Here is a 27,818-nt window from a genome sequence, read left to right on the forward strand (position 1 = left end):
CAGCTCTCCAGCGACGCTGCAGCGATCGGCATCGTTGTCTAGATCGCTGCGTCGCTTAATGTGACGGTACCTTTAGAACACAGGGAGAGAAGTACATGGGATTCTGGGGTGCACTGGGTATTCCAGATTAGGAGGTAGTTCAGACATACCTGTGGTAGTGCAGCGGTGGGACCAGTGCTCTCACCTGCCAGTTCCCTACATAGGGATACAGTAAGTGCAGGGCAAGTGAGGGACTAGGTATACTGGTCGGCGATGGGGTGAAAGAACCCATATAGGGACGATAGCAAGATCAGGGCACATCTGCAGGCGAGTGCAGGAGGTGCCCATTCCCTACCGACAGGGCCCACCATTGTAATTGTGTCCCCAGTGTTCCCTTGTTTGTTTTGCTGTTTGTGACAGACCTACGGTTGGGTAATTTCATACCGGGTCTGTCACATCGTGACATTACCTCTTCATAAAAACAAATTAGATTGGTTTGACAGGAGCGATTCCTCATAAACCCATGCTGATATGGAGTTAAACAGTTATTCTCATTGAGATAATCCAGAATAACATCCCTCAGAAACCCTTCAAATATTTTACCAACAATATTGGTTAGGCTTACTGGCCTATAATTTCCAGGTTCACTTTTAGAGCCCTTTTTGAATATTGGTACCACATTTGCTAGGCGCCAGTCCTGTGGAACAGACCCCTTCGCTATAGAGTCCCTAAATATAAGAAATAATGGCTTGTCTATTACATTACATAGTTCTCTTAGTACTCATGGGCAGTGTCGAACTGGGATGCCAAGGGCCCACCAGTAACATTGAATTTGGGGTACCCACTTTTCACCAGCATACAAATATTACACTACCCTCATTCACAAATGTATATATATCTCTATATAATAATAATAACCTGGGTAGCTTAGTTAATGAATGAAGAGATGCTGTTTTTTTCTGTACAGAGTGAATCAAGTGAATTATTGCCAAGTACTGCCCATACAGGGGGATTGAGAGCCCACCGGGGGATTGCCCTGTTACTCTATTGGCCAGTCCGAGCCTGCTTGTAGGTGTATGCCATCCAGACTCGGAGATTTATCTATTTTAATCTTATTTAGCTGGTTTTGCACCTCTTCTTGGGTTAGATTGGTGACCCTTAATATAGGGTTTTCTTTGTCTCTCGGCATTTCACCTAGCATTTCATTTTCCACCGTGAATACCACAACACAAAAGTAGATAATCGTACAGCAATGTCATTTGAAGATAGACTGTTCCTAGAGATGATGGAACAAGGAATGGTGCAGGGCAAAACAAAGAGCTGGATTGCACCTCTACCCTTCAAGCCTAAAAGACAACACTTGCCCAACAACAGAGAACAAGTTTACAAACGATTTGTCTCCGTCAGGCACAGCTTCCATAGTAAACCAGAGATGAGAGACCATTTCTTTACCTTCATGGAGAACATGTATAAGAACAGTCATGCAGCGTTAGCACCTACACTTCAAGACTCTGAAGAGCACTGGCACCATGGTAAACACATCCACACAGCTCTCGAGCTAGAGCAGTCAAAGAATATAATTATCCGAGCTTTAAACAACCAACGACCAATGCCAAAAGATAGTGTTCTGAGGAAACTCGACCCAGTCATTGATGGATATGGTCTCTAAAGACTACGAGGATGCCTAAGGCTAGTTTCACATTTGCGCTAGAATCCGCAGCATTTAATCCGCATCCACAAGTGCTGGAAAAAACGCATATAAACGCATACAAACGCGGCGTTTTCCAAGATGGCGTCTTTGGTCTCATGTGCGCTGTGTCTTCCTGCTATATAACTCCACCCCAGCCTTTAGTCTGTGCTAGAGTATTCTGCCTTGCATCCAGCTCCTGACAACTCCCTGGCTTTGCACCTGCACCTGCTCCTGTGAACCTGTGTGGAGATCCTGCTACTCAGCTCTGAGTTTCTGCTGCATACATCGGTTTCCAGTAATCCTCCATCTGGCTGCTTGTGTTTGTTTCCATCTGCATTTGCTGGACATGTAGGTTCCTGCTATATAACTCCACCCCAGCCTTTAGTCTGTGCTAGAGTATTCTGCCTTGCATCCAGCTCCTGACAACTCCCTGGCTTTGCACCTGCACCTGCTCCTGTGAACCTGTGTGGAGATCCTGCTACTCAGCTCTGAGTTTCTGCTGCATACATCGGTTTCCAGTAATCCTCCATCTGGCTGCTTGTGTTTGTTTCCATCTGCATTTGCTGGACATGTAGGCTGTTGCTGCTCTGCTTAAACCTGAGACTTTTACCCAGGCCTCCCTGGTTGAGCTAAGATATTATTTGAATTGTCTTATAAGCATATCTATCTGTGTTTAGACTAAGACAAGGACTTATTCTTGTCAAGTATCCTCAAGAATAATTGTGCTTCATAGACTTTCTTCATGACTGCATTTTCCTCTGAAGTTTCCTAGACTGTTAAGCTGCGTTTAATATTTACACCAAGTGTTGTGGACTTGAGTTTCTCTCTGCACCTGTTTGAATCACCGTGTGATAATATAGACTTTACCACTTATAAAACTGTGTCCTGTAGCTGTCTTGTTCCATGCAAAGAGTCTCCTGAGTTATCCCTTATAATCTTTACAGGAAACTCTAGCCTCAAAAGAGGAGACTGCTGGAACAAAGACTGCAGAAAGCAGACTACAGCAGGTGTTCTCCATAATTAGATCACTGCAGAAAGATGTGGAAGGTCTGCAAAAGAAGTTTGGAAGCTGTGAACACAATCAACAAATGTTTGGACAAACTTTGCAGGACTTAAGCACCCGCATGGCAGCCCAGGAAAACAACCTTGCTGGCATAGAGTCCCAGTATGGATTGGCTTTTCAGGACATAAGCACGCAAATGGTTGCACAAGCGACTTTACCATCTGGGCAACCACCACCAGCTAGCCCACCTAAGTTGCCCCATTCAGATTTAATGGTGATCGCGACAAATTTCGTGGCTTTGTGAATCAATGTATGCTATATTTTGATGTGCATGCTGACCGTTTTCCTAATGATAGATCCAAAGTATTGTGTGTAATAATGCTGCTGACCGCACGAGCGCTCGCCTGGGCGAATCCGATGATTGAGTCTCGTGACCCGCGGTTAAATAATTTGGACGATTTTTTGGCCGCTATGGCATTAATGTTTGATGACCCTAATCGCCGTGCAACCGCTGAATCTGCTTTATTGTCTTTACGCCAGGCTAAACGTTCTGTTATTGAGTATGCTACTGAATTCAGGAGATTAGCGGTAGATACTAATTGGGACAGTTATGCACAATTACCTATTTTTAAAAGGGGTCTGTCTAGCATTGTAAAGGATGAATTAGCTCGCTCTAAATCACCACAAGAGCTAGAAACATTTATACAGCATTGTGTGCGCATTGACATTCGCCTTACTGAGCGTAGGCAGGAGAAATTTGCTGCATATAACCGTATTTCTAACTTTTCGCTTCCTTCCAAAGAGCCTGCAGGTAAAACATCTCGAAAGGTAGAGGAGGTGCCCATGCAAATTGATTCTGTTCAGAGGCGCGAGAGTAATGAGCACCGGGAGCATTGCCTTCAAGAAAGTCTATGTTTCTACTGCGGCCAGTCTTACCACTTTATAATCAAGTGTCCCAAGCGGCCTAACAAGGTGCTAGCTGCAGTAGGGGAGTATGACAACTATGATGATGAATGACATCTCTGAATGTAGCCTGCCTTTAAACGCTGTATTCCATTCACTTTCTATGACTTCACCAGCCAAGGAGCTAAATGAAAAAACTCTCACTGTTCTCTCCCAATTAAGATCCTGTGTGCAGGACAGTGGATTTCCAGTGCAGCTATCATTGACTCTGGTGCAAGTGGCAATTTTATGGATATCGCATTTGCCAAGGAACATGGTACTGAAATTCAGCAAAGAGCCTCTCTAATTACCATGGAAACAGTGGATGGGTCACCTTTAATCTCCAGGCTTGTGGATCAGGAGACCGCACCCCTTGAGATTTTGTTGGAGCCTAATCATCAAGAGCAACTCTCTTTCTTGTTAATTTCTTCTCCTCATTTTCCTGTGATTTTAGGCATCTCTTGGCTACGTTCTCAGAATCGAACTATCAACTGGGAGACCAATGAGATTATCTTTCCAACAAGGAGCAACTCAGCATTAACTGAAGCTGTCCCCGAGTCCACAGCTACGGAACCACCGGTACATGTATTTACTTTACCTTCAGCATATAAAGAGTTCTCTGACATCTGTGACAAGAAGAATGCAGATCAGCTTCCTCCACACAGGCATTATGACTGTCCCATTGAGTTGCTTCCTGGGGCAGCTATTCCTTTTGGTAACGTATATCCTTTGGCGGCACCTGAGCTTCAAGCCTTAAAGGAGTATATTGATGAAAATCTGGCCAAAGGCTTCATACGTCCTTCACCAGCAGGGGCACCTACATTTTTTGTAAAGAAGAAGGATGGGTCCCTGAGACCCTGTGTGGACTATCGAGAGCTCAATAAGGTAACTGTACGGAATCGTTACCCTTTGCCTCTCATTCCCGAATTACTGGAAAGAGTCCGTCATGCTAAGGTGTTCTCTAAACTGGATCTTCGTGGGGCTTATAATTTGGTGCGTATTCGTCCAGGGGATGAGTGGAAGACAGCATTCCGATGCCGGTGTGGACACTTTGAATATCTCGTGATGCCCTTCGGGACTTGTAATGCCCCTGCAACGTTTCAACACCTTGCTAATGACATTTTCAGAGATTTGTTGGACCAGTTTGTGGTGATCTATTTGGACGATAATCTAATCTTTTCTGACTCTCTACAGGAACATGAAGAACATGTCAAAGCTGTTTTAAGATGTCTGAAAGAGAACCATCTGTATGTCAAGCCGGAGAAATGCGAGTTCCATCGTTCTGAGATACAGTTCTTAGGTTATATCATCTCTCCCCAGGGGCTGAACATGGAATCTGGTAAGATTCAAGCTATCCTTGACTGGCCGGTACCCAAGAACGTTAAGGAGGTGCAACGTTTTATTGGTTTTGCAAATTTCTACAGACGTTTTATTCAAAATTTTTCTGATATTGTCCGTCCCATTACTTCCTTGACAAAGAAGGAAAAGCCCTTTTAGTGGTCATCACAGGCTCAAGAAGCTTTTGATCAGCTTAAGATCTGTTTCACCTCAGCACCACTGTTGATACACCCAGATCCAACACTTTCTTTCATTGAGAAGGTGGACGCTTCTGATAATGCCTTGGGGGCTAATCTCTCCCAAAGAACTGGAGAGAAGGGTCTGCTACATCCTTGTGCTTTCTTTTCCTGTAGACTAACCTCAGCAGAGAAGAATTACGATGTGGGAGACAAGGAATTGCTGGCTATTATTGCTGCTTTCAAGGAATGGAGGCATCATCTGCAAGGAGCTGCACAACAGATCGTAGTGCTTACTGACCATCGCAATTTAGAGTTCCTCAGATCCGCTAGATGTCTTTCTCCTCGTCAGGCTCGTTGGAATTTATTTTTAAATCAATTTAATTTGTTATCTCGCACTGTCCAGGTTCTCATAATGGGAAGGCTGATGCTTTATCCCGAATCCATGCTGCGGATTCCGTACCTGGAGCCCCGTCCAAGACCATTCTATCTGATGACAATTTCATCGGAGTTATCAACGATCAGGACTTGTGGAAGAAGTGCAGGGAGGCTTATGACAGTGATGTATTTCTGGCCAACCCACCTATTAATCTTGTCTTTAAGGGTGGCATGTGGTTTAGAGATCGACATATCTACGTTCCTGAGGCCGGCCGTCTGCAGATCCTCAAGTTGGTACATGACTCCAAGTTGGCTGGTCACAGGGGGGTACAGAAGACACAAGAGTTCCTAAGCCGATTTTTCTGGTGGCCAACTTGCCTGAAGCATACTAAGGACTATGTTCTCTCTTGCGAGGTATGTGCTTGTTACAAGACTCCTCGTGTGGCACCTACGGGTCTCCTGCAACCATTATCTGTTCCTTCCCGACCTTGGGGGTCTATATCAATGAACTTTATTGTGGAGCTGCCTACATCGGGGGGCATGAATACGATCATGGTAGTAGTTGATCTCCTGATTAAAGCCGCTCATTTTGTTTCATGCACCGGCCTCCCCTCAGCTAAGGATACAGTGAACTTGGTTATTCAGAAGGTCTTCCGGCTGCATGGGGTCCCGGATGAGATCATCTCTGACCATGGCGTACAGTTCACTTCAAGATTCTGGAAGGGGTTCTGCTCTGCGCTCAATATTAATGTCTGTCTCTCTTCCGCTTACCATCCCCAGACAAATGGTCAGACTGAGCGTACCAACCAGTCATTGGAACAATATCTAAGATGCTATGTTAGCCATCTCCAAGATGATTGGTTGGAATTACTGCCGTTAGCCGAATTTTCATACAATTCTCAGAGCGCCTCCACTAAGTTCACTCCTTTCTTTGCCAATCTGGGTTATTATCCATGTATCTTACCTAGGTCTCAGATTAATTCTCCGGTTCCAGCAGTTGAGGAAAGGCTGACTGAGATGAGGCAAAATCTGGAGGTTCTGAAGGAATCCCTGACCACGGCTCAAGAACGTTATAAGAGATCGGCTGATAGATTCCGTAAACCTGCACCCTCAAGGTAGGAGATTCCGTGTGGTTATCAACTAAGAATCTGAAGTTAAACGTTCCTTCACAAAAACTTGGACAGAAATTAATTGGCCCTTTTAAGATCAACGGTATTGTGAGCTCTGTGGCCTGCCGTCTGAAGCTGCCTAGCACTATGAAGGTACACCCAGTTTTTCATGTATCTTTACTAAAGCCTGTATCTCCTAATACCTTCCAGGGACATGTTGTGCCACCTCTGCAGCCTGTGGTGATTGATGGGCAAGAACAATTTGTGGTGGAGGAAATTATTGATTCCAGGATTCGCAGGAATTGGCTCCAATATCTTATAAGATGGCAGGGATATCCCCAGGTGGTTGACCCCAATGACTGTAAGTCGAACCTCATGAGCATTGATTCGACTACTGTTCGGTCTACAGTTGAAATAATGAGGATTCGTGATCAATTTGCAAATTACTTCTTACATGAACGTCTTGTTCCATGGCAAGACATACACGTGTGAAAATGTTAAAGACTGTTTATATTGGTGCAATGTGTGGGGCAATTCTTTGTTAATTTTTCTTTTTTTTTTTAGTTTATATAACCTTAATAAATTTTAAAAAGTTCAATCCATACAAGAATATGAAATGTTTAATAACAGCAAAATTTACTAAAATAATTTTGAAGACATTGGTCGTTCAACCTGATTGTTGGTAGACATTTTAACATATGCGATCCCATAGGGATGAACAAAAATATACACAATTAACTTTGGTACACAAAAATTCAACACAAACATTTTAAAGGCTGTAATTGCCAAAGTTTGATTTTTTAAAGAGTAGTTACAGACTGTGATATTGCGCGGGCGTATTCTCTGCCCAACTGTACGCTGAACTGCTACATTGCCTTTGCATTTCCATACTCATGAACATAGGTTCACCCTGGCCTCTGTATTGTGGTTTGTATGACGGCATGTCCATGGTTCTTAGTCTCGAGGAAGTGGATTCCTGAGGGGCGAAAAATTCCTCGAATAGGTCATGAAATCTTTGCCTAAAAATTAAATTTCTGTGCAGCGGTATCTTTTGGGCTACAGGCACATATGACAAAAACAGGAGCTTCCACTCATTGGCTGCATATACTGATTCACGGGATTGCAATTCCGTAATTTCCCGCCTTAGATCTCTGTGCTCACTGCGACACAGATCCTCTAACCGTTGGAGTCCATTGACAATTATGGCATTGACTTTAGCTTTGGCAGATGATCGCTTGCGTCCACTGTGTGCTTGCAAATGGGCACTGACAACAGGCGTCACAGTACTTCTCTCCATTAATCGTGGCTCGCTCAGGCCAGACACATCATCAGCGCCCGTCTGCTGGCTTGTTTCCTGTTGAGATGCTCCGGTTGCTCTGCCTCTCGAGGCGCAGCGGTACTGCATTTTGTTCTATAACAAAAATATATATATATATTATTTCAGAAATTTTAAATACTTGGTCCTCTCTCACACCGTAAACTTTTTACTTACGAGCGCTGGGACGTTTTCTGTAGAAACACCAATTGCTCATAATGAACATACGGGGTGACACGTTTGCCACCAGATCCACTGGGGGCGTTTTGGCTGCTGCGGAAGTTCCATACAAATCGATCTCTAATGGATCTCCACCGGGTATGGACAGCATCGGCTTCAAAGAAAAAAACAAAAAAAATTATTTGAGAGCTTCCAATCTTTACATATTAGCAATTTAAGTTCAGCAATAATTACCAATTTGTTTCTTAGAGGATACGGACTAATCCAAATACCGTGGGTCCAACTGGCATATTATTTTCTCCCACAACTTCCGTTTTTTAATAATATCATGGTGGGAGCTGTCACTTTGATCCCATATGGACGGATTCGCTTCCACTAGTGTTATTAGTGTCTCATTTTCTATGTCCAAGGGCTCTTCGTCAACCGCAATGTTCCCTCTTTTTTTGGTGGGCTGCTTGGACTATGTAAACACAAAACTTTATATTAAAATGTATACATTAATTTTTGGTTGCATACATTTATCTCATCCCCAAAACTACATTATTTTTAAGGACAGTTTTTCAAATTTTTTACATTTTTTAACACTTAACTTTTTATAAATTATATTGCAAGGTTTAATCGTTTATTTTTACTGGTTGTCCTTGTACTGTTTGGTTAATGTTGTGACATGTATGTAGTTTTTTAAACCAGGGTTTTAAACAATGTTATATATATGTTTCTTGTGTTATGCTTGTTTTGTATGTTTAATGATATATATATATTTTTTTTTAAATAAACTAATTTAGTTTTTTTTTTCAAAAAGGTATATTTTGCGTGATATTTACCACTTCTAGGTGAGGTGAAGACAGACGGCGAGGCTGATTTTTTTCTTTTTCCTTTTTCAACAACCTACAGTGTAGTAAAAAATTAAAAAAATTACAATTCTTGTATCAATTAATTTATATGTAAAAAGACACAATTTGTGGCATATACCTTATTGGACACTTTTTTGGGGAGTGGCCTCCTGGCAAGGTCGGGATCAGAAGATTCCTATTTGCAATAAAAACATGATTACACATGATTACCTCAATACACTCGAGTGACACACATTTATTGTGGCTTTTTAAATCAAAAGCCCACCGATTGTGATGAGAAGACTGCAGACACGCTGCTGCTGTTCGATCCCTCACTATCCGACATCTGCGTCGTACAAACAAAACAATACATTTAGTACACATACATCCAACGGCCACTGCACACTCAAATGATGTATACAGAATAATTTGATACATAGAATTGTACTTACATTGCCGCTGATAGCTCACAAGATACACACACTGTGTTGCTGGCGTTTTCAGGGTGTGTTTGCAGAGTCTATGATCCAAAATGGCTGAAATCATATTTCCTGTCACATGACCACATGGACTACCCTCATTAACGCAATCCAACCCATGGTTTCATATGGACATTTTTCTTGATTTGCGTCTGGCTGCGTTAGCAATAGACTTCAATGGCAGAATTAACGCTTCCGTTATTATTGTTTGGAAGGACCCATCCGGCTTTGGAACTAGAAATAGCAGGGAGTAAAATCCCTTCCCCTTTCCTGAGGGGGGAATTCCTCGATGACTGCTTTGTTTATAAGTTTCATTATTTCAAGTTCCAGGGCCTCTTGTTGGGGGGAGGACCTCAGGGGAGTCAACACATAGTTTTGGGGAGGCAGGGAAATAAAGTCTATCAGAAGCCCAGACACGATTAGGTTTAGTATCCAGGGGCTGGTTGATATTTTTTCCCAGGCAGGGAGGAACTGAGATAGCCTTCCTCCCACCCTGGGGGAGCTGTCATATGGGGGTCTTTTTATCTCGTGAGGAATTCCCAAAAAGGAAACCCTTGTCTCTCCTTTTCCCATCGTCCCATCTGTTTTGCTCCCTTGGGGGTCTCCTCCGAAAAAACGTTCTATTCTGAAAGGACCGTTTCATTAATGGTAGGGCTAAATTAGGGAAATCTTTTTTCTTATCCCCCATTTTTTGCAAGATATCATCCAGGGTCTCACCAAATAGAAATTTACCTTTGCATGGGATTGATCAGAGTAACCAGGCCAACTCTTGAGCCATTGTGTTCTATGGACTGCATTCGAAAGGGCTGCGGATTTAAATGTGAGTTTGACTGAGTCAGCCGATGAATCCGCCATAAAAGCCATCGCGCCTCTTATCTTAGGGATGGATTCCAACACCTTATTCCTAGGTACCCCATCCTGCAGTTGCTTTTCTAAGTTGTCCACCCATACAATTAGGGACCTAGAAGTATATGTGGCTGCTATGGCTGGTCTCAAACTTCCCCCTGCTGATTCCCAAGCCCTTTTAAGGAAGGTGTCAGCTCTCTTGTCAAGGGGATCCTTCAGGGTTCCCATGTCCTCAAAAGGTAGTGCACATTTTTTTGAGGCCTTAGCGACCGCAATGTCAAGTTTAGGGGCCTTATCCCAAGAAGTGGAAGCTTCCTCCTCAAAGGGATATTTTTTCTTAAGGGAGGGTACCGCCGAGTTCTTCCTGTCTGGCTTTTCCCACTCCTTTTTGATTAGGGCTTGGATTTTCTCATTAAGGGGAGAAACTTTCCGCCGTTTTTGGCCTAACCCCCAAACATTATATCCTGGACCGTCTCGTCAGGGCGAGGATCCAGAACACCCTTAGTAGACCTTTCACAAGCTTTCAGCTTGTGAAAGGTCTACTTGTGAAAGCTTACAGCTTTCACAAGTGCATCTACTTCATCTAGGGGAAAACAGTAAAGTACCCTGCTTTCATCATCCAAGGAAGAGAGGGAAGAGTCCAGTATCTCTGAATCCCTACCCTCGGAACTAGAGGAATCAGAGTGGGAATATACTATAGATTCCTTCATCTTGACTTTCTTCCTTTCTTTGAGGGACTTAAATACAGTCTTGACCTCTGACTTAATTACAGATCTCAGTTCAGAGGCAAAGTTTGGGGTTTCCTCGCAGAGAACCCGTCCTATACAGGAGTCGCAAAGCTTCATATCCCAGGACTGTGGCAGGGGTTTTTCGCACAAGGGGCAGGACCTATGTTTTGTCTTTTCTGCTCTTTTCCTTCCGTAAAATAAATGGAAGAGAGGGGACCCCAATTATAATAGTGAACTTTCATGAAGATCACTCACCAATCTGACACAGCCACAGGTACCGGTTCCGGAGGAGGGGTAGGATCCTGCAATGTGAGTTCCAGAGATAGTAACTGGTTCACCACGCTGGAGTTTTTGCTATGCTGCGTGGAATGACTGAGTACTCCAGTTGTCAGAAGATCGTTTCCTCTGCACATTCGATTTCTGTCGCTGGTAGTGGCACTGCTGCTGCAGCGGTGGCTGCTGCGGCAGGAGCTGCTGGTCGCTGTCCTCCATGGTTATCCCCATGGGAGGGCATGCAGCAGGGAGCTCCACCACTCACTTTTTAAACTTGATGCCTATTACCAGCCCCTCCCCCTGTGGCTGTGTCGCTGGGGAAGCGTCTTTTTTGCTCGTACTGCGCATGCGCGCACTGCCAGGGACCCAGAAGTGTTGCTTTTAGATACGGGGTGGTGGCCATCTTGGTGCACCCTGAGCACTCACTGCGCATGCGCCTGCCCCGAAACCGGAAGTCCTTCACTATTTTCGGTGCGGCGTCCATCTTAGAATGCAGGATACCTCTACTCCTCATGCACGCTGGCAAGGTCCCGGAAGCCCCATCTCCTATCTGGAGTGGCGGCCGCGCTTCCCCCGCTCATGCTGCAGACCCATCGGTCCCAGCAGTGGAGGCTTCGGACACAGCACCAGCCGTGGCAGGGGCCTCCCAGCTGCCAGAACCCGGACTGGCCAGCTCCGGAATCCCCGCTTATCTTCGGATGTCTTCCAGGTACACACATCAAATAGGTTCCCCATCAAGGACAGGACACCAACTGATGCGGGGGAGAGGTACCACCCTTTCATCCTGTAGGTTTCCTGTCCCTGAAGGGCGGATCCCCTCTCTACGTGGTGCTGTCATGGGGGACTGAGAAATATTTTTTCTAGAAAATAGTTTTATTGTATAAAAGCGCCAAAACATAAAAACTATATAAATGAGGTATTGCTGTAATCGTACTAACCCGAAGAATAAAACTGCCTTATCAATTTTACCACACATGGAATGGCATATCCTCCCCCAAAAGAAATTCATTAATTGCTGTTTTTTGTTCATTCTGCCTCAAAAAAATTGGAACCGAAATCCATCAAAAAATGTCATATGCCTGAAAATGGTACAGATAAAAACGTTATCTCAACGTCAATGGGATGTTGGAAAAAAGCTGTCGATCTAAAGTACAAATACAGGAAATATTATTTATGAACCATTTATCTGATGAAGGCGCACAAAAAATTTAAAGTTTGAAAATTACAAATCTTTCTAAATTATTTGGCAAGTATGAGGATTGTGTTTAAAATGCAAAATATATTAACCCCTTCACCCCAACCCTATTTTTCACCTTCATGACCAGGCCTAATTTTGCAATTTTGACCAGAGTCACTTTTTGTGGTAATAACCTTGGAAACTTTATTTTTATATTGCGCTAACATATTTCGCAGCGCTTTACAGTTCGCACACATTATCATCGTTGTCCCCAATGGGGCTCACAATCTAGAATCCTAATCAGTATGTTTTTGGAATATGGGAGGAAACCAGAGTACCCAAAGGAAACCCATGCAAACACGGAGAACATACTAAATCCTTGCAGATGTTGTCCTTGGTGGGATTTGAACCCAGGACCCCAGCGCTGCAAGGCTGTAGTGCTAATTACTGAGCCACCGTGCTGCCCCATAAAGATTCTACTGATCATGAGAATATTTTGCTTCATGATAGTAGCAAAATTTGCTTGATAACTTGCATTTATTTGTTAAAATAAAGGAAATTTGATGAAAATGTTCAAACTTTTCATTTTTATGCCCTTAAACTAGAGAGCTGTCACACAAAATATTCAATAAATAACATTTCCCACATGTCTACTTTACAGCACACTTTTTGAAACAATTTTTTTATGTTGTGTAGAGTGCATCAATTTGGAATATGTGAGCTGTGTAGAGTGCATCAGGTTGACTTACGCGAGTAGTGTAGAGTGCATCAGGTTGGCATACGTGAGTAATGTGGAGTGCATCAGGTTGACATACGTGAGTAGTGTAGAGTGCATTAGGTTGGCATACACAGGTAGTATAGAGTGCATCAGGTTGGCATGTCAGAAAAAAATGTAGTAGTCCATGGATGAGTGGTAGACTCTTAAACAGTCTTTCATACACAAACCAGGTTTGTCGGGGGAGGTGTCACACTGATAAATGGTGTCCGTTTGTATCCCCTTTCTGTAACACACTTTGCACAATTTTTGCGACCTTCGTTGCTTGGCAGTTTGAGGAAGCTCACCAGGGAAATGTTGCCCTGGTAGAATATGGGCACCTTCAGTTCCAGAAGTGCTTGGGCCCGTTCCTTCTTGACTTACAAATATTAGGGCATTGATCATTACCTCCTGAAATTGTTGAAGATATGGAGCAGTCTGGCATGAACATCGTGATAGCACAAAAGTGTTTTACAATGCCATCTGTACGATGTGCACAACCAGCTTCTTGTACCACACCTTAGATTTTTGAATGGCACTATAGGATTGGAGGACTTGATCAGAGAGATCAAGTCCCTTCATGTTTTTGTTGTTCCCCAGAACAAAGTCTGGTTTGGGGACCAGTGTAGAACGTAGTACAGTGGTTGGGTGTTGCCATCACCATTTATAGTGCACAAAAAAAGAGATTTTTGTATACTCACCGTAAAATCTTTTTCTCCGAGACACTCATTGGGGGACACAGGACCATGGGTGTTATGCTGCTGCCACTAGGAGGACACTAAGTAGACAGAAAGATTAACTCCTCCTCTGCAGTATACACCCCTTCACTGGATACAATTTCAACCAGTTCGGTAGTAAAGCAGTAGGAGCATGAAGAAAGACAAACTATGTCAAAACTAAGAAGTAACAACAAGCCAAAAAACAGGCTAACAGGGTGGGTGCTGTGTCCCCCAATGAGTGTCTCGGAGAAAAAGATTTTACGGTGAGTATACAAAAATCTCTTTTTCTCCTACGCCTCATTGGGGGACACAGGACCATGGGACGTACAAAAGCAGTCCCTGGGTGGGGAGCAATATGCTAATACCCCATGTACCACTGGCCTACGGCTTAAGGAACTGCCGCTTGCAGAATGCGCCTGCCAAGGGCGGCGTCTGCAGAAGAGATAGAATGAATGTGGTAATGCTTGGTAAAAGTGTGCAAACTGGACCACGTCGCAGCCTTGCAGACCTGCTGTGCTGACGCCTGGTGCCGAATGGCCCACGAGGCGCCCACCGACCGAGTAGAATGGGCCTTGATCCCCTCTGGGATAGGAACACCTTTGACACGATAGGATTCTTGAATGGCTGACCGAATCCATTTTGCCAGAGTGGCCTTTGAAGCGGGGGAACCCTTCCTGGGCCCCTCTGGAAGTACGAACAGGACGTCCGACGTGCGGAAGGGAGCCGTCCTCGAGACGTACCGACGAAGAGCCCTCACCACATCAAGAGTGTGGAGAGCCTTTTCGATGCGATGGGCTGGTGCCGGGCAGAACGAAGGCAGGACAATCTCCTCATTGAGGTGGAAAGAAGAGACAACCTTGGGCAAAAAGGTGGGAGAGGTCCTCAATACCGCCTTGTCCGGATGAAAAACTAGAAAGGGAGGGCGGCAGGAGAGTGCAGCCAACTCCGAAACCCTTCTGATGGACGTAATGGCTACAAGGAAGACTACCTTCCAGGAAAGGAAGGTCAAGGAGACGTCCTGTAGCGGTTCGAAGGGAGTCTCCTGAAGAGCTCCGAGAACCAAATTAAGATCCCACGGATCCAAGGGCGATTTGTAGGGAGGCGCCACACGGGAAACTCCCTGGAGAAAAGTTTTCACCGGCAACCTATTGGCAATCTTCCTCTGGAAAAGGACTGACAAAGCCGAAACCTGACCCTTTAGGGAGCTAAGGGCAAGTCCCGACTCTAGTCCAGACTGAAGAAACTCTAGTATGGAAGGAATAGAGAATACCAGAGGAGATCGTCCCTGAGTATCACACCATGAGAAAAAAATTCGCCAGGTACGGTGGTAACTGCGCATGGAAACAGGTTTCCTGGCTCTGATCATGGTGGAGGACACCTTGGGAGTGAAACCCGCTTGGCCTAGAATCCAGGACTCAACGGCCAAGCCGTCAAAGACAGGGCCCCTGAGTTCTGGTGGTAAATCGGGCCCTGTGAAAGAAGATCCACGCGATCTGGAAGACGCCAGGGGACATCGGCTACCAGCTGAACCAGTTCGGCGTACCATGCCCGACGCGGCCAGTCTGGCGCGACGAGAATCACTGGCACCCCCTCTGCCCTGATCTTTTTGATGACCCTCGGTAGCAGGGGAAGAGGAGGAAAAATGTACGGGAGGCGGAATTGGCGCCAAGGCAAGACCAGGACGTCTACTCCGAGGGCCCGTGGGTCGAGGGACCGAGCAAAAAACTGAGGAACCTTGTTGTTCATCCTGGAAGCCATGAGATCCACATCCGGGGTCCCCCAGCGATGGCAAATCTGCTGGAAGACCTCCGGGTGAAGGGACTACTCTCCGGAGGCGAGGCCCTGGCGGCTGAGAAAGTCCGCCGCCCAATTCTCCACACCTGGAATATGGATCGCCGAGATGGGCGAATGGTTTGACTCCGCCCAATGAAGGATGTGAGACACCTCGAGCATGGCCGTCCTGCTGCGGGTTCCGCCCTGACGGTTGATGTACGCCACGGCCGTGGCGTTGTCGGACTGGATTCTGACTGGGTGACCTGCCAGAAAGCGGTGAAACTGGAACAATGCTAGCCGGATAGCTCGAATCTCGAGGATATTGATGGCAAGGCGAGATTCTTGAGTGGACCACCGCCCCTGGGCTGTGTGATGGTTGAAGACCGCTCCCCAGCCTATGAGACTGGCATCGGTGGTCACCACCAGCCACCGTAGTGGGAGAAAAGACCTTCCCTGGGTTAGGGAGAACTTCAGCGTCCACCACCTGAGGGTTTTCCTGACCCGTGGGGGCAGGATGAATCGGCGGTCGAGGGAGGACGGGTTGCCATCCCAAGCCGACAGTAGCGCATGCTGCAGGGAACGGAGGTGAAACTGCGCAAATGGGACCGCTTCCATGGCAGCTACCATCTGCCCGAGAACTCGCATGCTGGTACGAATGGAGTGGGAGACTGGACGGGAAAGACTCTGAGCTCCCTGCTGCAAGGCCAAAGCCTTGTCTTGAGGGAGTATGACCAGACCGCAGGAAGTGTCCAGTATCATCCCCAGAAAAGAGATCTGTTGAGCCGGAATTGGAGAAGATTTTTCGAAGTTTATCTTCCATCCCAGGCGAGTAAGAGTATCCACCGTGAGAACGACGGACTCTTCGCACGCTGGGTAGGAAGGACCCTTTATCAGTAGGTCGTCCAGGTACGGAATTACCACCACTCCCCTGGAATGAAGAATGGCCATGGCCGCCGCCATGACCTTCGTGAAGACTCTGGGAGCGGTGGCGAGACCGAAGGGCAAGGCCACAAATTGGAAGTGTTCCCCGCGAAAAGCGAAGCGAAGGAACCGCTGATGCGGAGGGAAGATTGGTATGTGCAGGTAGGCATCCTTGATGTCTATGCATGCCAGGAATTCTCCTGTTTCCATAGACGCGACCACAGAACGGAGGGACTCCATCCTGAAGTGTCGGATTTTTACGAATCTGTTTAGTAGCTTTAGGTCTAGTATCGGACGTAGTGATCCGTCCTTCTTTGGGACCACGAATAGATTCGAATAGAAACCCTTGAATCTTTGTTCTAGGGGGACCGGAATGATGACTCCGTCCCTTTGCAGTGCCCGTATTGCCTGGAGAAACGCAGTGGCCTTTGACGTTTGAGGGCAAGACTGGAAGAAGCGCGTAGGGGGGGGAAAGGAAAACTCTATTTTGTATCCGGTGGACACCAGTTCTCTGACCCACTCGTCGGAGACGACTGAGAGCCAGGCTTGGCGGAACAAGAGCAGGCGTCCGCCTACTTTGTTGGTGCCCACCGGCTGTTGCAAGGAGTCATTGGGCAGAGGATCCATGGGATGTGGATCCCTTAGACCCGGGTGGTTTAGGCCTGGGTCTCCAGTTGCGAGTAGGTCTGTAAGAGACCTGGGTGCCTCGGCCACCGCGCGAACCTCGTCCTGATGCGGAGGTAGAGGACGTAGAGGACCAGTTGGCATTGGGCCGAAAAGGCCGAAATGGAGGTTGCTGCTGGTACCGAAAGGGCCGGGTAGGTTTTTTCTGGGGGAGAAATTTACTTTTCCCTCCGGTAGCATCCGAGATCATTTGGTCCAATTTTTCTCCAAATAACCGACCCGCCTGGAAAGGCAGGGCTGTTAGAGAACGCTTGGAAGCCGAATCTGCTCGCCAATCCCTGAGCCACAGGGCTCTCCTGATGGAGATTGCATTGGCGGCTGCCTGTGCAGCGCAATTGGCTGCGTCCATAGAGGCGTTGACTATGAAGTCTCCGGCCTGCGTTATCTGGTTAACCAGGATGCTGGCTTCTGGAGGTAAGTCACTGGCTTGGATGGTAGAGGAAAGAGTCTCGGTCCAGGCGACCACAGCCTTCGCCACCCCGGAAGTGGCGAAGGATGGGAAGAGAGACGCTCCTGTGGCCTCGAAGGCAGAACGAGCCAGATATTCAATCTGGCGATCGGAGGGGTTCTTAACGGAGGAACCGTCCGAGAGAGACAGGATGGTCTTGGACGCGAGGTGTGACACAGCAGGATCCACTGAGGGAGACTGCAGCCAGTCCTTGATTAATTCCCGAGAAAAAGGGTATTTTGCCTCAATGGACTTTTGTCCCATGAAACGTTTATCTGGGTGATCCCTATGTTTTTGTACAATCTCCTTAAAGTGAGGGTGAGTGACAAAAACCTTTTGAACACGTTTAGTCCGTTTGAAAGACACCACGTGTTCGGGTTCCGATACGGAGTCCTCAGTCACCTTCAGGGTCTGGTTGACCGCCTCGATGAGAGAGTCGAGAGATTCCTGGGAGGAGGGGGAGTCCTGAACATAGGAAATGTCGGACTCATATTCAGAGTTATCAGAGGTTGGGGAAGGGGACCGGGAAGCGGAGCTTGCAGGCACTAAAGGGCCCGCTAGCTCATGGTCAGGGGATGAAACGTGAACACGTTTGCTAGATCCCCGAGTAGAAAGTGACCGGGTACGCCCCCTGCTGGTGGACGGATCCATACCGTCATCTGAGTCCGCCGCGGTTCGACCTGGAGAGGGGCCCCTGAGGGAGTCAATTGCCCTGGCTAGGGAAGCCACAGATCGTGACAGAGAAGCCGCCCACTCAGGGGGGCTAGGCTCTACAGGGTCGACGGCTGCGGCATCGGCGACAGTACCAGCGGCGGCAAGAGGCGGCTGCACAGAGGGCAAGGTACAAGCCGCACACAGTGGGCTACTGTGGGCACGGGGCAGGGCCGTATTGCAAGTGGCACATACAGTGAAAAACACTGTGTGCTTTTTGTTACCCTTTTTAGTCTCCTTGGATTGAGACATAGTGCCTTTGGAACAGAGCGGGCAGTATACGTCGGGAAGGGGTTAAGCCTTCTTGAAGCAGCTTACCCACGGTCCAGACTGTGTCCCCAGGGAGAGATATGGCGGTGGAGCGCTGTAGAAGCGTGGGCTCCGTGCAGAGAGATGTGGAAATATGGCCCCCGAGATTTGGAGGGCGCTTCTCGTCCCAGGCGAGAAGCGCCAGTGTAGGGGGCGGAGCTACGGCCGTGGGAGTGATTTTTCCCACTGCGGCCTACTCCGGCTGAAGAAGCCGGGGACTAAATTTTTGGGGCTGGCCGGCGATGTGCGGCCGCGGCGGAGCTTTCTGAACCGCCGCCCAGCACCGTCGGCGGCGCCTCTCCCCAGGGACCCGGACCGCATAACTGCCGCACAACTGCCGCACACGGGGGAGCAGGGGGGAATGTACTTACAGCCGTGGTGCTCCCCGTTCTCACATGTGAACTCAATCCATGCACCCTGGATGGGGATGGAGAGTGAGGCCTCCTCGATGATCAGAGGGGTTTGCGGCACATCTTCCACTCCGGCTGCTTTCCTGAGCACAATGCTCTATTGCAGGCGGGAGGGGGGGGGGTTAAATCGGGACCGTATAGGAACCGTTGCCCCGGCGCAAGCTTTCCGTGCGCCATACGTCGCAGGAGAGGGACGGGGAGGTATACTCGCCGTGCTCGCCTGTTGCTGGTTCGGGGGAGAGCGGGTCCCATAAAAAAGGATCCGTCGCCCCCTTCGCTCCGTTAAATAAAAAATAAAAATTTACAGAAAAATAAAAATTAAAAACTAAAATAAGAAAGTTGGGGTCTGAAAACAGACCCAAGTGCCTCCTACAGACACTAAGCAAGAACTGGTTGAAATTGTATCCAGTGAAGGGGTGTATACTGCAGAGGAGGAGTTAATCTTTCTGTCTACTTAGTGTCCTCCTAGTGGCAGCAGCATAAACACCCATGGTCCTGTGTCCCCCAATGAGGCGTAGGAGAAAAAACAGATATCCCTCTTGTACTTGACCACCAGCTTGCTGTCTCTACATTCAGCTCTGATCTCAGCCTTTTTGAGAAGCTGCCCATTTAGCGTCCTAGGGAGTCCTCTATGATTTTTGCGCACAGCATTGCAAGCTGCAGTAGCTCTAGCAGAGAGGGACTTGATGAGTGGGATGCTGGTATAAAAGTTATACATAGAGGTGATAATCTTGATCCAGCAGTGGGTGCACTAATTCCCACACAATTTTCCCACTCATTCCCAGGACTGGGGGTGTATTCAAGGGGTTGAAACCGGGTGTCTTTCCCTTTATAAACCCTAAACCCATGGGTGTACCCTGAGGTACTCTCATAAAGCTTGTAGAATTTAATTCCGTACCTCACCCTCTTACGGGGCAGGTATTCCTGGAATTTTAGCCTCCCCTTGAAATATATCAGGGACTCCTCCACAAAGATGTCCCTTTGAGGAACGTACACCTCAACAAACTTGTCACTAAAGTGATCAATGACTGACCGAACTTTGAAAGTTCGAACTTTGAAAAGTCGGTCCAAGTTGGGGCCATCTCGGAGAGGACATTGTGCATTAATGTTGTAATACAAAAAAAATTGTGGATGGCCTCAAAGTGTCTCCAGGACATAGCCATGTGGAATTTTCGACTAAAATTTTGAAACTACAATTACTAGATGGATGTCAGTAAAAAAGGGATTTTTGTGTAAACACCATAAAATCCTTTTCTCCGATCCACTCATTGGGGAAAACAGGACCATGGGTGTTATGCTGTGCCACTAGGAGGCTGACACTAAGTAAACACAAAAGAGATTTGCTCGTCCTCTGCACTATCCACCCAGACACTGGCTCCAGCAGAACCAGTTACGTGTCAATGCAGTAGGAGAGCAAGAAAAAATTATATTAGAGTATATAAATGTCAAACCAAAGAACATACTCAAGCCTTCAGATCAACAGGGTGGGTGCTGTGTCCCCCAATGAGTGGCTCGGAGAAAAAGATTTTACGGTGAGTACACAAAAACCCTGTTTTTCCATCGCCTCATTGGGGGACACAGGACCATGGGACGTCCCAAAGCAGTCCCAGGGTGGGGAAACAATAGAACAGAACAAACCCCACGTGCCAGCTGCCCAGAGATACGCTACTGCTGCCTGCAAGATCCTTCTTCCCAGACCTGCATGTGCAGAAGCCTGAGTGTGAATGTTGTAGTGCTTTGAGAATGTATACAGACTGGAAAAAGTTGCAGCCTTGCAAACTTGTTCTGCCGACTGAGTGGAGTGTGCTTTAATTCCCGCCGGGATAGGCCTGTCCCTGAAACGGTAAGACTCCTGAATAGCCAAGCGCATCCACCAGGCTATTGTGGACTTTGAAGTGGCGAGTCCCTTACTGTGGCCCTCAGTAGGAATGAACAGGACGTACATCTTTTGGAAGGGAAACGTATCTTCTAAGAGCCCTCACCAGATTCAGAATGTGAAAAGCCCTCTCAAAACAGTGTACTATTGCCGGGCAAAACGAGGGAAAGACAATGTCCTCATTAAGGTGAAAAGGAGAGACAACCTTGAACAAGAAGGATGGGGATGGTCTGAGAACCACTTTGTTCTGGTGAAAAATTAGGAAAAGAGCTCGACACGACAGGGCGGCTAGCTCCGATACCCGCCTAATTGATGTCACCGCGACAAGAAAAATGGCCTTCCAAGAAAGGAAAGTCAGAGCAACATCCTGTAGCAGTTCGAAAGTAGACTCTTGTAGAGCACCGAGGACCACGTTAAGGTACCAGGCATCCAATGGCGATAGCACTGGAACAAAACAGATAAGGCAGAGATCTGACCCTTGAGGAAACTAAGCGCTAGTCTCAAATCTAGACCAGTCTGAAGGAACTCCAAAATGGTGGGAATGGAGAAGACGAGAGGAGCACAACCGCAGTCCCTGCACCATGCGAAAAACATTTTCCAGGTGCGGAGATAGATGCACCCCGATACTGGTTTCAGAGAACTAATCATGGTGGAAATCACCTTTGGAGAGAAGGCCACTTGGGTTAGGACCCAGGATTTAACGGCCAGGCCATTAAACACAGGATCCCTGAGTTCTGGTGGCAAATCTGGTCGATCCGGTAGTCACCAGGGAATGTCAATGACGTGCTGCACCAACTCCGCATACCACACACGGCGTGGCCAGTCTGGAGTGACTAGGATCAATGAAACCCCTTCAGTCTTGAGCTTCCTGATGAGCCGGAGGAACCTGCCACCCCACAGAGCACCACCACCGCTCCCACAGGCCACCGCAGCCCCACAGAGCATCGCAGCCCCAGAGCAATGCAGCCACAAAGCACCGCAGCCCCACAGAGCACTGCAGCTCCACAGGCCACCGCAACCCCACAGAGCACGGCAGGCCCACAGAGCACTGCAGCCCCACATGCCACCACAGAGCACTGCAGCTCCACAGACCACCGTAGCCCCACAGAGCTCTGCAGCCCCACAGAGCAATGCAGCTCCACTGGCCACTGCAGCCAGATCACTGCAGCCCACAGAGCAGCAGCACCACACTGGGATTTCTCGGAGTCCACTGTATCAGCCTGGTCCACCGAACAACATCTGTGACCACTCCTCCACCAGTGCCGAAACCCCTCCCCGGTAAGCTGAATTCAGACTGTATGACGGACCCCAATTTAACACTTTTTTTTCCCCTATTTTCCTTCTGAAAATTTGGGGTGCATCTTATGGTCCGATGCATCTTATATCCGCAAACTACAGTAATCTAAATTATTTTTTTAAACTAACCCTGACTATATTCAGTAAAAATACTCTAGTAAACACAGATTACTAAGGTATATTTTTGCTATCCTTAATCTAGTTCTATCAACTAATCAAAATAATTTTTTTATTAGATTTTATTTTCACACATAAAAAAAGAACTAGATGTCGATCGGTGATGTTAGTCACTGACCGGCACTCAATGGCTGTAGAATACATGCACAGTTGTGGTGCTAAAAAGGAGATAAAAAAAGACAGGGAAAAAAAAGGTCTTAATAAAAAGAAAGCACGGGGGCAGATCAGTGATTTACGAAGTACAGCTGTGGGTATAAAAGGAACATCTCTCCTTCTACAGTGAGACTCAAGAGGACAGCAGTGAAGGCACCATGGCTCCAACCAGAACACAGATTTATTTCACTACCCATCAATGAACCTACGGAAACATTTGGAGAACCAAGGTTGGGATAATCAAGTCACCTGGCCACATACCTCAATGGATTATCAGCTTCATAAGCTTGCCACTAACTTCTCTCTGTGGGAGTCTGCCAAAAGTTGGGTGCAACTGGTTGGGATAGTTGGCCCTGAAAAACCCCTAACTCACAGATGTTCAAATTCCCGGCAAGCCAGCAGAAGGGTGAAACTCTGTCATTTGCACCATCTTATGTACTTGTATTTATAGACTGTTGGTGATCCAATATCACCACATTGTGTTAGCCTCACAATGTGTTGTCGGAGTAGTATTCTGCTAACAGCGAAGCCCTGGACCATGCGGTCTTTCTAAAAACAGCCAGGCCAGCGAATGAGAACAACCACTGACCCTCATGTCTCCACAGGTGGATTAGGAAAAAGCTCAAGACAGGAACAGATCAAAAAAGGATCAGGAACTTCCTTCTTTTTTCAGGAACAGCAGCAGTGATGGCACAGGCAAAAATAGTCTGTGGCACCATAAGTCCCAGGAGATCTGGCAGAACAGCACAGGTACAGCCCCCCAAAAATCTCAAAGCTAAAATGAGGACGTGCAGGTCGGTCACATTGCGACTTTGCACATTGATTGGTGCAATCGGCCTCATGGTCCCATTGCACCAATCAGTGCTGGTGAAGCTACTGTTAATAATCTCCAACATATGACCAGTGCTGTTACAACCCCGATCATACCTTCATAGCTGGACCTCAGATTTTCATGTCCGAAACACTAAAATCACTGTATTTGGCTGTTTAGACTTGAACAGCCAATTAAAGCGATCATAGATGCGGGGGGAAACCGCCACTCCTAACGACTATGAGTCCCGATGCCCTGCTGTCAGAAACATTCGATCTCCGTTATTCTGCCTCCATGGTTAAACTGCAAGTGTTGTGCGCTTAGACAGCCTTTCTATGGCGTCTGTTTACCATTACTCACATTTAGTGAGATAGGTTAACTCCACTGAAGGAGAGCACGTTTGAAGAGTCCAGTAGAGGGTTTATTTTCAGTTGAATGCTTGTATAATGCAGTTACAATAGGTAAAAAGGAGTCATCTGTACAGGGCAGTACACATGAGTAATGGCTGCTGTAGACTGAACTGAAGAAGAAGGGAGGAGCAACCTAATACAGAGAACTATGGGAGGGACAATCTTACAGACTAATTCTACCTAGCAACAATAGGGAATTTTGCTGATTGTTCCCATTCGTGGGGCATAACAACCATGCTTTTATTCACTGTGGTGGTAAATATGCTTATTTCGTATATTTATTTAATCAGGACTCTTTACCAGATGCGATATTCTAAAGAAAATGTCATATTTCTCATAAAAAATATTTTATATAAAAATAGTGGCTTATTGGATTGTCCACCAAAAATAATCATTGCAGCAAAACATAAAACAGATGCAATAGTTACCTCAAATGGAAAGAGATTTTCCATTTGTCAATATCAAAGTGTGTTCCCTATCTTTCTTGAGATTCTGAATGGTAAATGGCGTCATCAAGAAACACATGGCCAGCTGTTCATTCCGTCTGATGTCTGTGAGAGTGAAGAAGCCCCCAAGTGACAGCCGCCACCTCCTATGAGCCGTGGATATATATATATATATATATATATATATATATATATATATATATATATATATATATATATATATATATATAAAAAAAATGGAACAGCACAATGCTCACCAATAGTGGGTGCCTGGCCCCCCGGACAGAGTGGTCCACTCATCTATCCAAGATGTATACAAAAGTAGTAAAAAGAAGGCAGCACTCCAAGACTTGCCGGTAGAAAAAATGTGAAGTTTTAATCGACCCACATCACTGCGCGACGTTTCGGCTCCATGAGCCTTTTTCAAGCAGTGGGTGTTAACAATGGTTGTGCTTATATAGAGACAATTTGAACTAATTTGCATATTACAATTGCCATTAATACATACATAAACAAGTGATTGTACAGTTTTCTATAAAGTGCATATTATATATCTTTATTGCAGTCTTCATACTTATAAAAGTGCTATATTGCTTATAAAATCGCATGATCTGCTAGTTTCTTATTTCATTCATAGATAATCCCATTGGTGTATATTGTAATTATATTAATCTTGTTGTAACCCTCACCTTGCCACAGTCCGGTGATACCACATGGAGGACTCTGCTTTCGCCATTACCGGCGTTCATCTAAGTGTATTGCGCATGTCTGAATGTCTAATTACTATGTCACAAAGTGTCAGCCAATGGGAGTTCCAATGCACTTTCGTTTTAGTAGCGCATGCGCACTATCATTTTGTCAGCGCCATCTTTAATGCGTCCGAGCGTTCTGTTTTTTTACAGCTATATAGACCTCTATAGCGGTCATGTCACAACGCAGTAGCGTCTTCTTTTTGTACAGAGTTATTAAATAGTTACGTTTAAGCTGTGTATTTTGACATGCGAGAATATGCATGTTCCTAACTTGGTAAGTGGCTAAATGGATGCAGTTTCACTCAGACACAACGGACGAACGCCTTATTCAGACTATCTCCATTCGTCTATGCTTCTCCAAGTCGATGCACAGCCTCTCCAGGCCATGGCATCACCCTTTAGAAAAGCAAAAAAGTGAACACATTAAAGTACCATATAAATAAGTAAAAGTCTGACAGCCGTTGCTGCTTTTTATGTTCAGTGATTTTTATTATAGGAGAAAAGAACCATTGCCATTGGTCGACATTTGTGACAAATAATTTGAATCAAAAAAGTAAATAGTTAAGGATTTTCAGAGAAAAATAAGTAAAAATAATATAGGTAAAGGACTATTTTTTTAAAAGAAAAGGATTTTTTCATTCCTCCATGTGGATGCTCCATCCGGTGGCTGGTAAGGGAACACACAGGGCCCACTGGTCATACGGGAATCTATAGAATGACAACAAAGACATTAAAATCAGTACACTCTGCAAAGTACCCAATGCAATGAGTACCCATGCATAGTGTTACAAACCTAAAAAAACAACAAGGAGCCAATATACATCAAGTTCAAGGGTCTATCATAGGGGTTCATTCACATACCCGACTGGATTTTAAATTCTATGTTTAGTCCTTTCGGTTTTAGCGTATTCAACTCATAAATCCATTTAAGTTCCAATTTTTTTTAAGAGGCATACCCTGTCTCCTCCCCTTCTCTGTATGGGGACCCTATCTATTATTCTGACTTTGAGATCTTTTTCTGTGTGTTTGAATTCCATACAGTGTTTAGAGACCGGGAGATCCAATCGTTTCTTTCTGATCGAGTGCCGATGGTTATTTATGCGTGTTTTCAGCTCACAGGTCGTTTCACCTACATACCACAGTTTACAGGGGCATAACCTGACTAATAATGACATTATTTCCCATAGACCAGGACAATACTATGGAGGGACAATCAAACGCAAGAGGAGAGGAGGCAAGCGCCACCACCGGTCCCAAAAAAAGACCAGAAAAGAACAGAACACAACCACAGAGACAAGTAGCATCCAAGAAGAGGGATCAGAACTCGTGATCAATATTTCTACTAAGGTACTAACCCCTCCACAGGTCTCAATCCTGAGCAAAGGACTGTCGTTTGCACCGTGTACACATACTAATTGGTTCGACCTACAGATAGATCTGGAGAGATTTTTTAGATCTATAAAATTAAAAGAGTGGTTCCAGAACAGGAATGTAGAAAATAAAGTAGGATGTGGTGAATTCAATTCCAATAACATGGAATTGAGGAATAAAAGTGACTTCACACCACCTACTAGTTCCACAATTATAGATGCATTTGAGAGAGTTGTAAGAAATGAGATAGAAGAAATTAGAAATGGAGCGTTAAACCAATTCAAACACCCCAATATAACAAAAGAGGAATTTGAGGCCTTGAAGGAACTTGTCCATGATGACATCATAATCAAACCTGCCGATAAAGGTGGTGCTGTCGTCATCATGGACAAGTCCAAATATATAGCAGAAATAAATCGACAATTGGGGGATGTAAATGTCTATAAAAAACTAGAGAATGATCCTAAGTTTAAAATAATGGGGGAAATTAATAAATATTTGCAAGAAGCCCTGAACAATAAAATTATAGACCAGGAACTAATGGAGTACTTGTCCATAGAATTTCCAAGAACCCCTGTACTGTACATAACTCCAAAAATCCACAAGTCATTGGTTGACCCTCCGGGGCGACCCATAGTGGCTGGTGTGGATTCAGTATTTAGTAGAATAGGAACTTTCCTAGACAAAATCCTTAACCCAATTGCAAAAAATTCAAAATCCTACATTAAAGATACCACAGACTTTCTAAACAAACTGGAATCTATAAAATTAGAGGATAATGTCATTCTGGCCTCTTTCGATGTCATCTCACTCTACACCTCAATAGATCACAACTCGGGATTAAGAGCAGTTGATAAAAAATTGAATACAACTGAGAGAACCCCTGAGGGTAAAATATTTATAATTAAATTGTTGGAAATTATTTTGAGGCGGAGCTACTTCCTGTTTGGGGATACCTTTTATGCACAACAAAGAGGTACAGCTATGGGGGCCAATATGGCCCCTGCTTATGCAAACCTTGTAATGAGTGCCTTGGAGGAGGACCTCGTCTGTGTGTCCCACCACTTCCGGCATGTTCTGGTGTGGTGGAGATACATAGATGATGTCTTCCTCCTATGGAAAGGCACGGAAGAAGAATTGAATAGTTTTCATCGGTTCCTGAATGGGGTTGATGACACTATTACATTTACGTTAAATTTTTCCAGGTCAGAGAAACAATTTCTAGATGTATCTAATACAGAACGAGAAAAAATTGACAACTACGCTATATGTCAAAAAGACAGATAAGAATAATCTTTTAACTTATGACAGTCAACACCCACGCAGTATGGTAAGGTCTATACCCCTTAGT

General features: G+C 45.7%; 1 protein-coding gene and 1 long non-coding RNA gene across 4 annotated transcripts in view; both read right to left on the reverse strand.

The window, feature by feature from the left end:
- Nucleotides 1–27,818, reverse strand: part of LOC143766212 (uncharacterized) — a 687,372-nt gene that overhangs the window by 81,992 nt on the left and 577,562 nt on the right. The window lies entirely within an intron of this gene.
- On the reverse strand, nucleotides 6,959–9,048 carry LOC143766235 (uncharacterized). The gene is made up of 3 exons (XR_013213550.1): nucleotides 8,935–9,048; nucleotides 8,108–8,570; nucleotides 6,959–8,026 (listed from the first exon to the last, which is right to left on the reverse strand). It is a non-coding gene; the product is annotated as an uncharacterized LOC143766235 (long non-coding RNA).

Source organism: Ranitomeya variabilis, chromosome 4, assembly GCF_051348905.1.
Source record: "Ranitomeya variabilis isolate aRanVar5 chromosome 4, aRanVar5.hap1, whole genome shotgun sequence".
Taxonomy (NCBI): domain Eukaryota; kingdom Metazoa; phylum Chordata; class Amphibia; order Anura; family Dendrobatidae; genus Ranitomeya; species Ranitomeya variabilis.